The sequence below is a fragment of the Anopheles coluzzii genome, chromosome 3, assembly GCF_943734685.1.
Source record: "Anopheles coluzzii chromosome 3, AcolN3, whole genome shotgun sequence".
NCBI lineage: Eukaryota > Metazoa > Arthropoda > Insecta > Diptera > Culicidae > Anopheles > Anopheles coluzzii.
This window is the reverse complement of record NC_064671.1, coordinates 81,516,988-81,529,178: the sequence shown is the minus strand read 5'-3', so window position 1 is coordinate 81,529,178 and position 12,191 is coordinate 81,516,988.

Here is a 12,191-nt window from a genome sequence, read left to right as displayed (position 1 = left end):
TTAATGTGAAAACGAGAAAGCGTGTTATTTATATTCTCCAGAAGCGTAGACTGTAAGCTGTACATCCCATTAAATAGTAATAAATTGCGGAAAAGAAACAGTGTTCAATAGTTGAACGCAAACACACCGTTTAGGCAAACTAACTTTCCCGAGTCCTGCAATCCCAGTTCCGCTTCTCGTTCTTCGTTCTCGCGCACAGTGTTGAGCATTTGTTGCTCTCCGATTGAAGTGAAAACCAATTTGAAAAAGTCTCGTTGGATAATGCTTCTTCTCTTTGCCCTTTATGCGTTCACTGCACTCTAGGCTGTGGCTCAATGTTTGCGAACCGCGCACGATAATGTTCCATTGTGCCATTCAACAGATGGAATGAAGAAGACGAAAAAAAACAGTACGAAAGTATCAATTGCACACGATGTATAAGTATATATTTTGGATAGTATGAATAACAGCAAGAAATTCAAAAATTGAGCATGAAACGTTACAAACTCCCAACAGTTCAAAGCGCTCGCTACAGGTGGTAGGAGTAACAGGCGCTGATAATGCAATCGAAACAACACTATAGATAGAAAGATCACACTTCGGAACAAGGTAGATAAATGTTAAAAGTCGGAAAGAGAAAATTGAAACAAAACAAAAAAAACACACACACACACACTCGGAAAATATGTGCCTCGCCTTTGGCTATTTTGTAAAAAGAGTAAAAAAGTAAACGTTAAAATAAAAAATAAAAACATAAAATAGACACACGCGTAGGATTAGAACATACTGAAACACCGTTGGCATCATCATTCAAACACACACTCGATCGAATCAATAAAAGGACGAAGCACAAAAATAAAAAATAAAACACAATCTCTAGGCAAATGTTAAAGTGTGAGGAGAGGATAAAATTCATTGCTCATCGTACTCTTTAGAAAATGAAGAAGTAAGTAACAAGTTGGAGAACACTTAAAATATACGTAGTAAATTAAACAAACCAGAGGAAAAATACAATGTGTCATGTTTTGGCTATTTCAAAAAAATGCGAATAAAACAAATCGTTAAATATGTAGATGTAACTGTTTCGGAGCTTTAAATAAAAAGTAACAACAACTAAATCAGAAAACAAAAACATAGAAGACAGACTGTGCTGTTAAAAACTAAATCTGTTTGTAATATTAAAGTCGTAAGAAAGTAAATCGATCTATGTCGTTCAAATGGGACACAATAACCAAACCTACAACCACACCACACAATGGAACGATGGGCGCAACATTGAGGCACAGACTAAAGCACATAGTACAGACTAACCAAAACGAAAAGAAAAAAAATATAAAAGGCTAGCCCCCAACACCACTGCAACATAGATTAGCATACAGGCTGAGAGTGAGAGACTGGCAAAAGAAAGGAGAAAGTGCACAATTCTACGCTTCTCCCAAAAAACCCATTCTTTGTGGAACTTTTATAATTCTGAAGCACCAAAACATTGTATGCGCACGCACGGGTTTTAAGTTTTCAAAAACGAAATGAATGCACCCATACAAATGCAAAACTCTGGCTCTTAGAGCTCCTCTTAGTAAAGCAAACGGAAGGGTAAAACATATGCAAAACTTATAAACAAACAAAACGGTCATTTAGCAGGTTGTGGTATGATAATGTTTTCGTTCTACTTTCACGTGAGAAGAGACGTTTTTTTCTTTTTTTTTTTTTTGTTTCATTTAGATTTTTCATAATCAGCAAAACGCACGAGAGAGGTTGAGTCAATGTCAAACAATGCGAAATAGAGTAAAGCATTGGCAGAAAATGAACACGACAACAACAATTAACAATTCTAACCAATTCAGACAGAAACGAGAAAGCAAATAATGAAGCCGTAAAAGTGACACAGCAAACATAAATAGAGAAAGTAAGAAAGGATCAAACCAAAGCAAGAAATAGACCTCGAAATGAACAAACTAACAAAATAACAGAAGTAAACAAGCAAACATTCAGCAGTAAAGCTAAAACACGAAAAAAAAACACACTCTCCGGTACGTTTTAGAAAGAAAAAAGAAGAAAACAACCTCAAGTGTAAGATGGTATCGACATATCTTCAAAAAGAGTAGTAGAAGCAAAAGTTTTGCAAAAAAAAAGGAAAACAAAACGCGTCAGTAGATACGAAGTTAAAACGTGTGAAACAAAACCCGCGTAAAGCTTCATAGGCAACAACAACAACAACAGCAACAACAAGAACAAACTATACAAGTGTGAACCCAACCCAACCATCGAAAACCGCGTGGTGTACGATGAAGTATATTTTGCTCACAAATAAATAAATATAGATATATATTATCTGTGTATATGTATTATTTAACTATGTTTACGAATGGAAACAAACAAACAAAAAAAAAAACACGCAACTGGGGACTGATTGCAAAAGGACTGAAACGTGCGCCAAAGCGCAAAGAAAACGAAGAAAAGCAGAGCAGAAAAGAAATATTGCAAACAAGAAAGTAGCGACTAACAAACAGCAACATGAGAATGCAAAAAGAGAAGAAAAATCATAACAACAAAACATGAACATGAACAAAAAAAGTGAAAGGAAAAGTGTAACATTGCTATTCTAAAGACAGAAAAAGAAAAAAAGAGCCACGAAAGAGACAAACCCAAAAGAGCACGAAACAAATTCGATAAAAAAACAGAAACAAACATAACTAACGAAGAAAACGAAATGTACATCTCATAAAACCAGAAGAACAAAAAAAACATAATATATGCAACAGCTCTCGCAGCAGAATTGGCATATGTACCAGTGCCCGTACATAAAGCAAAGAGGGTAACAAAGCTGTCCCGGACCGCAGAAATAAAGGCGTCAAATAATCAATCATCAACCATCCGGCTGGTTAAGTTTAATCTGTTTGCTTTGACACATGTTGGCGCACATCTTGTTTCGTTGCAGCGTGCTGTTGAGGGCGCAAAATTGGCGTGCCATGGCGGTTTCTGATGCGCGTACGTTGGTGGATTCGCTCCTCCTGCTCCGTCGATTGGCTGTTCGATTGATTGCGAATCAAAATTCTTTAAATTCCATTCGCAGAGCGGGGCGAGTGGGTTGTGCAGGGAAGCGAAGCGAATCGAACGATGCTTCTGTCCACTTAAGTGATGTTGTCACCAATGGTGGAGCATGGTGGCCCACACAGGCAGCACACAACCATCGGGGCTTCGGTAAAGATCGTTCCGCACCGCCATTCGATTCGACCGATTCGAATCGATCGAACGACGGCGCTGGAGCAGCTGCGGAACGAAGGAACGGAAATGGAACGCACCCAACCAATTGAGCAGGTACGGGAAGGTGACGCAGCTTGGGGCGGCTGCGTTAGATTTCTTGCTGCAGCCAATTTAGTCCCGATCGACCATCGAACCATCGCATTTAATGCAATGCAATGAGTTTAATTTAAGTCTGTTAGAAAGAAATGAATAAAAAAAACCAACAACGACGCTTACACCCGCGCCACCCGCAGTGCAATTGTGTGCCATGCGAGAACGGTGCCGGGCCGCGGTCACGCGGTTCCCAGACTCCCAGCGTCAAGATGTCTGCCACGGTACCGGGGCCGTGCGTGTGCGCAAGTTCGCACACTTGCAACAACATGCGCATGCTGATCAATCGATCGGGACGAGCACCAATTGGCACCGGGCCCGCCAAGGGGAACGCTTCAACCCGCCCGCCTTCCCGAATGGACCCAGCGACCTGACAGCGACGACAGTATGTCTCTCGACGCGCGACGCTCGGTCACGACGGACGGCCATCGTGAACATCCGATCGGGCACGTAGCCAATGGTCCGCGCCACATGTTTCCCACAAGTCCCACTAGATGCCGTCCAATCGAACCAATTGAATGGGGGGTAGGTTCCAACCCTTCCCGAAAAGGGCCGGCCGACGATGCGGGTCACCGCGATCAAGTTCACGGAAGATCGCAAGCATTACTTGATCTTTCTTAATTGGGCACCGTCCCCGGGCACTCCTGTACGGCGCATGTGTACCACACGCCCTGCCCCAAATTAGTCGTATCGTACGATCGGGACGCGTTATCAATTAGCTACCAGCGAAAAGGGTACCGCTCCCCCACAAGGTGGTACTTAATTGCGCCTTACCGCGGTGAAGCAACGGATCGGATGATCGGAAGTGACGAGATCTGGCGTACGTTCCGATTGTGGTGCGCATCGGTTGCAATCAAAGTGCACGACCCAGGCTTCGGCTGATGATGCAAGAGCACACAGCCCGCTCGGACACACCTCTCTTATCATGCGCTCGCAGAAGAAAATACCAAAACAACACACACTAAATGACACTGTGCCAATAGCACAATAACAGCACACTGTTGAGGGTTTATCAAGCGGTAGGCGGCCGTACAGGGCGACATTTTTCCTTTTTCGCAAACAAGAGAGCGCAAACAACACAGGACAGTGACGCAGTAAAGATGATGAATGAGGTGGAGGAGGAGGCACAGCCGGTGGTATTCCAGGTATTCGTGACCCAACATGGCGGAGGGGGTCCACGATCGCTGCACCAAAAGTGTTGTTTTGTTGCTGTCAGCCTGAGATAATTGGTGCGTCATCGCGATTGGACGTGACGCCGGGGCCGAGCCTCCGCCTGGTGCACGGAAACGGGTTTGACTGGTGCCCGATTGTTTTCTTGGAACAACAGAACAACAACACGATTTAGCATAAAACGTCAACAGGAATTTACGCTCGCCACTCATTAGCGAGTAATGCTCAATTGAGGTTATGGGTCCGTGACTCCACGTACACGGCGACGCGGTAACTCCTAGCCACTAACGTACGATGTGTTGTATACTAGGTTACAATAATACCTAAACCTATCGGCTCTTTGAATTCCTACTGCAACCACCCACCAAGTAAGTAAGTTGGTTCCAACAGCTAATGGCATCCACGCACTGTGTCCACAAACTCTTCCGACCACGTGGAACGATAGGCGGCGCCATTTGTTTTTTTTCTTCTTCCTCTAATCACTTACCTTTAGCAACGGATAGTTAGGTTAGGTAGTTGTGTGTTCGGGGAAGGTTTAGGCCGCTTTGTCCGCTTTCCAGCGAACATGAAACAAAACGACATAGAACTGTGCGAGCGAATGAAATATTGACAAATAGCTCATCAAGTGTGCCGCTGTGCTTACCTTTTACACCTTAAGCACCGCAAGTTGCCGACGACAGCTCAGAGAACGCATAGCAACAACATGCACTCGAAAAAGGCGTAAAATCGATCCGTATTGACAACTGGATAACAGGAGACTTCTACCTTCTTTTTTAACGGCTTCGGGGTACACAAACCGACCGGAGATAAAAGGGCACTAAGGGATGTCCGATGACCGGGACCTACAGCTTTACGGGTGCCGATGATCCTTGACCCGGAATGGCAGCAAAAAGGGAAATGTGTGTGTTGTGCAGGCAGAGAACACGTTACAAAAGGTGTTTGGCTTAATGATGATTGGCAATCACTTCTCTTTGCGGGCTTCAAAGACAAAGAAGCGCACCAGAGAATGGATGGCCGGTACTTTTCCGCTTCTTTTGCAACGGTTTTGTGAATGGTCCGACCGATGCGGTAGAGCTCGGTAAATCATCGACAGCAACGCTCAGGTATCCGACAATGTGACCTATCGGTAGTTCCTTCCAGGAAAGTATCCCAATGATCCGACGGGAGTGTTGATCTGCTACTTTCGCCCCTAACACTTCGGTTTCTTGCTCCGATCACCCAACCTGTTCCTGGAAGCCAGGAGTTACCAGCGTGTTGTCGCTCACTCACATTCCTAGCGCGCATGGATGCCAACAATTCTACCGCACCGAAAATCGCACAGTCCTGCTCGCAACGTCTAGTCCGTGAACCGAACGGTTGCGATCGTCTTGCAGCGTGATCTTCAACGGTGCGAAGACTATTTATAACGAGGTAACCTCAGGTTCAGACGTCTCGCAGACGGTGTGACACAATTTTCCACGAAAACTCAGCTACGGACGGTGTGGTTTACTGCGCGTGATCGCATTTCTTCCAACTCCCCACCACACAGGGTACACACCGCGTTGGACTTTGCCATGTCAGACGATATTGAGCATCCAAAGGTCGGTTGGTACAGTTATGATTAAAGTTCTGGTCAAAGTTACATCAGCCGAAAGGTTGTCCCTTTTTTACGGCCCATTTCACCTCCAAAAGCAGCTCGTTAGCAGCGTCAATGGGATGCACTCTTTTTTTTGTGAATGAACTCGCCTAGGCTGTATACACACGGTATGGCCACCACCCAGGTAAGCCGAACTATTCTTGTCCCTTGTGTTCGGACACAGCTTTGCAGCAACAACAAAAAAAAATACAAGAAAAGTAAATACTCGGCAACTTGCCATCGTAAGGGAAGAATGCTTGTTGCTTCGCCTAGCATAGGTGTTTCGATATAGGAATTGCGTTCATTTTTTTCCTTCACTTTTGGCGTGTCTGTCTGTACCCAGTCTACGATTTTGGTACAGTTCCAATGCGGTGCTGTGCGGCAAGGGAAAAAGGGTCACGTGAGGGAGAGAGAAAGTTGTTTCTAAAAACAAAACAAAACCCCGATGCACTGTAGCGAGCGTTGGAAAGGGAGCATATCAGAGCAATCGTGTATTGCACTCTGCAGTGTGCGATGGGAAGGTCGTGCACGATGACTACCGGAACTACGTTATTGCATCATCTCGATGCACGTGGTTGCCTTGCGCGTTTTGCCGCAGATGTCAGTCCCCTGACGGTGTTCGGATTTTATAGCAAAGCGTAGTGAGTTTTGGCGAGATATTTCGCGGTGGTTTAAGATGGCCAACAGGCTCAAGTAAAAGCCTTCCCTTATTGCCTTTAACTTACAATAAGAGATGATTTACGAGTTAAGAAATTGATCAGTTCATTATTCTAGATCAAAATCAATGGTAAATGAAGAAAATAAAATAGTAGATCCAGGATTTTATCCAGGATATAGGATTTATACTTACCTTTTCTATACTCCTTAGAAAAAAAAGCATCCATGCAACGAAGCTATATTCCCTAAACCCTTCATAGAGTTTAATATAGAATCCTGTTCGGCGTGTTCGCGTCGGCGTATTCGTGGGGACGCGGGCCTACTCATAACCTTAGTTGAGTATTACTCGCCTGTTGACGTTTTGCGCTTAATCGTGTTGTTGTTCTGTTGGTCCAAGAAAACGACCGGGCACCAGTAAAAACACGTTTCCGGACACCGGGCGGAGGCTTGGCCCCGGCATCACGTCCTATCAGGATGATGCACCAATTATAGAATAGAATGTTCATGAAGTGTTTCAGACAATCCCTACGAACGTTCCTGAGCGCCTCGAAACATTGAGGGTGTACCGCTAAAGAGAAGATCCTGCTCAAACATAACAGATGCCATATCCCAAATATTAACTTGAATCTAATGATCCAAAAAGACAAGTATTGGATCCCATTAGATCCCTTACAAGGGGCAGTCCCGTGGTACAGTCGTCAACTCCAACGACTCAATAACATGCCCGTCATGGAGTCATGGGTTCAAGCCCAGAATGGACCGCCCCCCCGTAGCAAGGATTGTCTATCCGGCATATCCGTGGAGTACCCGGGCATGTCCGCGTAGGACACTACGCCTAAATAGAAGATCCCTTACTTGTGAGCAACTGTTCCTACCCCAATCGTAATTGAGTACTAGAAAATACTAAAGTTTTGATGTTAAAGTTGATGTTCTACCCCATTCATGGCATAGCCTGTAAATTGCTGCTTCGGAATATTGTCTGTTCATATAAAATCGAGCATGATTTGGCTAACTAGCAATTCTACCATTAGGATCAGCCTTAATTCTACCATTAAGGCCGGAAAATGTAAGTTGTTTTTTCATTCTGGTACCCGTGAACTTCCTCAAAAATCGGAATGCCGGTAAAAATGAGGTACAATAATTGAAACCATGAAAAAGTGGTCAAATTTTCAACATTCCAGAACATAATTGATTGATTGGTTAATTTATTTATGATTTAATTTCAAGAGTTTCAGTTAGTTGGTTAGTTTTTCTTGTGTTTGAATTACAGTTCCATTTTGTTTTCAAATTTCCATTTTATTCTTTTGAATATGTTTTTCAATCGTTGAGTTTCATTTATGAAATAGTTTTTGACATTATTAGCTTCATTTAGTTATGTTTGTCTGGCCCTTATTTATTCATTGCGTAGCTTATGCTCATTCATTCGGTACTTACGTTGTGAACTATTGTACTTTTATTGCTTAGTATTTTTTATTTACAGTAAGTTGTACTTATTTGTTTATTTTTATAGTGTGTTTTTTATTATTTTTGAACACTTTAACGACTATATGCTGTCTTCGTACTCTGTAGGTACAATTTGTTCTTCCACTCTCTTCGCAGTATTCCTTTTCCTTTCTAAAGCATTCATTAACAGTTTTTGTTACACATTATATTCATCCGCTGAAACTGACGTATGAATTAACGATAATTAAAATTAAATCCTGTTTGAAATGATCAAGCAATTGTGCCAATTATCCAAGATTCGTTTAATTTTCTTAAAATCCTACCGATCCTCACAACACTGGCAGACACTTTCTAGTTCTAGATTTAATACCGACAGAAACTGCTTTATGCCCCAAACAACTCCCGCCTCCATCGCTGTTTTAACCCTGTTTAATAACGAGCAAAAGCTTCCATTAAACGACGACTGAATGCGTCTGGTTCATCATCATCACCATCAACATCGTCGTAAAAATTGCAAAAATTACCATTATTGCTTCCTTTCGAGTCCTGTCGGATTCGGACGCTGGACGCCACCGACCAGTCTGCATTCCTGCCGTTTATCGTTTACCGTCCCGCACGGTGCGGAAGGATTCGCTCGCCTCGACCGCGGCCAAACGGCGAAAGGTAGCCACCAGCTCTCGGTCATAAAATATTTGCTTCAAATGAACATCATTATGATGTAAAACTGCAGCCAATCCCAACCTACGAGGTGATGCTAGCCAGCCCAGCCATAGCAACAACCCTACCCACCGTACGATCTTGATCGTGCGCCGACAGGAGCTCATTACGGGTGTGTAAAATTTAACTACCCAGCACCGGAACGAGCAAGTTTTGCTTTCCGCGTACTCGCAGTTTGCACCGGTTCGAAGCCGAAAGGCAAAACCGGACCTAATAAAACAAAAGTCCTCACCAAGCGGGCGCGCGCGCGCGCGTACACCCAAATGGTGATTGTGGACCGTGGGCTCGTGCAGAGCTTGCCATGAGGAGGCAAGCGTCAGTTGCTCACTCATTATCACTGCCATGCTCTGCCATGTGCGCTTGGTTAATTCCGAGCTTCTTCTGCCAGCGCCAAACATATTCCTACCACTCCCAAACGTCGCTTTGGGGCCGGACCCTTGGGAGAACGGGATCATTTTTCCTGCTTTCATTTGATTCTGGAGGGCCTTCCCCAGACGACGAAACAAAAACAGAAGCAAATTGGCAGCATGATAGCGTGTTGTAGCCCAATCAATTTTTCGCCCAAATTCGGGATGATATAATTCAATCAACGACGCAGGCTCGATGCGTCATTTGCGAACCGAGGTGGAAGTTGTCCGCTGGTCCGATGTCCGGCACAGCATTCCGTTGTTGCCGAAAACAACAAGCAATACGCCTACCCGAGTGGGAACGAAAATCGGCAATTGATTTGATTGCCGCGGGAAATTCATGCATATCGCGTCACTTGAAGACACCACCGATCCGAAATTGCGTCCAAAGTCCAAACCAGATAGGTGTTGGGGGATCGGTGAATCCTGCGGCGGAGTTGCGTTTGATGCGTACCGATCAATTTGATGCGCCGAACTGATAGGTGATGCGTATTTCCTGCGACCACTGGTAATCGATGTAAGCGTAGCGCTAAAGGCGTAATTCAGTGATGCTCCCAGGGTGATGGCAGTATATTTCAAAACATTGAGCAAATCTGGAACAAAGCAAAGTATGATGACTTCTATGACGATGACGTCAGCGAGTTGGTGCATCGCAAGAGATTATGAGATGCTGAGATTCGCAATGATAGGCTCAATGGACATTCATGTATATTTTACATCATGCAAAATTCCTTACAGCTTAAACATATCTATATAAAATATATCCCTGACCTCGCAGCAATGTCCCAATTCCAAAGCTGGAGAAGTTTGATTTGTAGTTTGAGTCCTAACTCCAATACCAGCACAACACTACCGTTCACAACCTATCGAGCATGAAAGTGAGGCGAACAATCGAATTGCACCGCAAGTTGTCTGATAATTGGTATGTTATTGCGCATTTACCAGCAACACAACACGCCCCTGATGTCCTTCCATGCTCCAGCACCGTAGATCGGCGCGAAAAAGGGCCAATGGGGGACACGTTTTCGATCGTGTGTACGCGTCTCCGACCATCCGCAGCAACCTCCTATCATTATCACAAATTAAACTGCTCCCCGTGCAGTCTACCCTGATCGTAGGGAAACCACACAGGAATGCTTGGGAAGTAATGGTGAAAACATGTCTGCATGCTGTTCGAAGTTTTGGTCACGCTGAGTCATGGAGGAAGCTCGCCCGTCGTGGATGCGCGACGTAAATCCCGAACTCGCTGGAAGTTGTAGCATAATTTTTAAGACCTTATACATTGTGATGGCTGCTAAGTAAGAGTAACAAAAAAAAACAAACAAAACCAAAACAAGCTGGCCTGTCGGAGCAAGCGAGAAGCGATAAGCAAAAGAAATAAAACAGCAAACGCCCGATCGACAAGATCGCGCTCGCCAAAACAACACGCGACCTGCGTCACGCAACGGACCAACATGGTTTGGCAGAAGGGAAGCAGAAGGGGTATAAAAGGGCATTTAAAATCCACAGCAGCACACATACACGAGCGATCGTACGCACAAAGGAAAAAAAAAAGCACAAACACACAGACACACACTCATAGACCTTTCATTCGATCGAATTGGCATTGGAATTGGCGTCGAAAATTGAACTAAAATTGGACGTAAACAAAGATATAAATTAATTTGCCGTTGATGCGTTCGGGTTTGTGCCGTTCGGCCGGCCCCGGGGGGCGGGCAGCTCCCGCAACCGTTCGCGTATTTTTTGGGGTGGGTGACCTATTGCGTATGTTGACTCGAGCCGCTCAGGGTGTGTGTGTGTGTGTGTTTGAGAATTGTTTTTTTTCTTTTACTTTTCTTTCAATACTGTGAGAGGTCAAACGCGCGTGCCTGCACGCAATGGGAAAAGTGGGACGTGCGGCGATCGACGCGCAAAAAGCGAGCAGGCTGAGCATGATCGACGATACGCTTGGTATTCAGAATATTATTTTGGAATACGTGTGGCTCAGACAGGGTTTTTGTTGTTGTTCTTTTTTATGGTTTATTAGAAATCAACTAAATTACGACAATTCTAGCAGTTTTTATCGCAAAGTGATCATCATGATCGTATGGCAAAATATGTTCTTTCAGATCAAGCGTAAATTGCTACAGAAACAAACCTTGTGGGGGTAATAATAGGACAGTAAAAAATCTAGTGAAGTTCATAATTTATAGTAAATTTAAAACAGACGTTACGTTACTTACACAGAATGGCCTTCATTCATCACATATCTCCCTCTATAAGCTACAATTTTTGCAAGAAATGTTTGATTTATCCATTGGAATTTACGTTCAATGTTTGGTGAAATTAAGGTTATGTTTGGAACATTATTGGAAATATCTTATGAGAATTTATGTAGCTAAACATTCCTGATACTTTTGACAACATGATACTACTATTGTATGTACGGTAACTGAGACCTCACCTCTTCTTGTGTCCATTTAAAGTTTATGAAGATCGTCCGAAGCTAGTCTGGTTGGGAAACGATCCAAGTCCGGGCTGATAGTAGACAAGCCGTCTACACAATAGACCATCGAGCCTCAGCGAACAATGCAGAGATAAACGAATATAAAAGATAAGGCTATGATGTCGAAATTGTATTCCCTCGTCAGATGACCCATCACTCCTGATCGTACGATCATGACAGCTATTAAGATTTGTCGACATTTATATATATTATTTTAATCACATACGCGAGATAATCCCATTACGACATGAAGCAACCGAATAGTTCAGTTATCTGTGTTTTTTTTTTTTCAGTATCAAAGCATTAATCCGTTCGCCTCGACCAATCAATCGATCGTCTCGCTTGGGACCACCAGATCAAACCT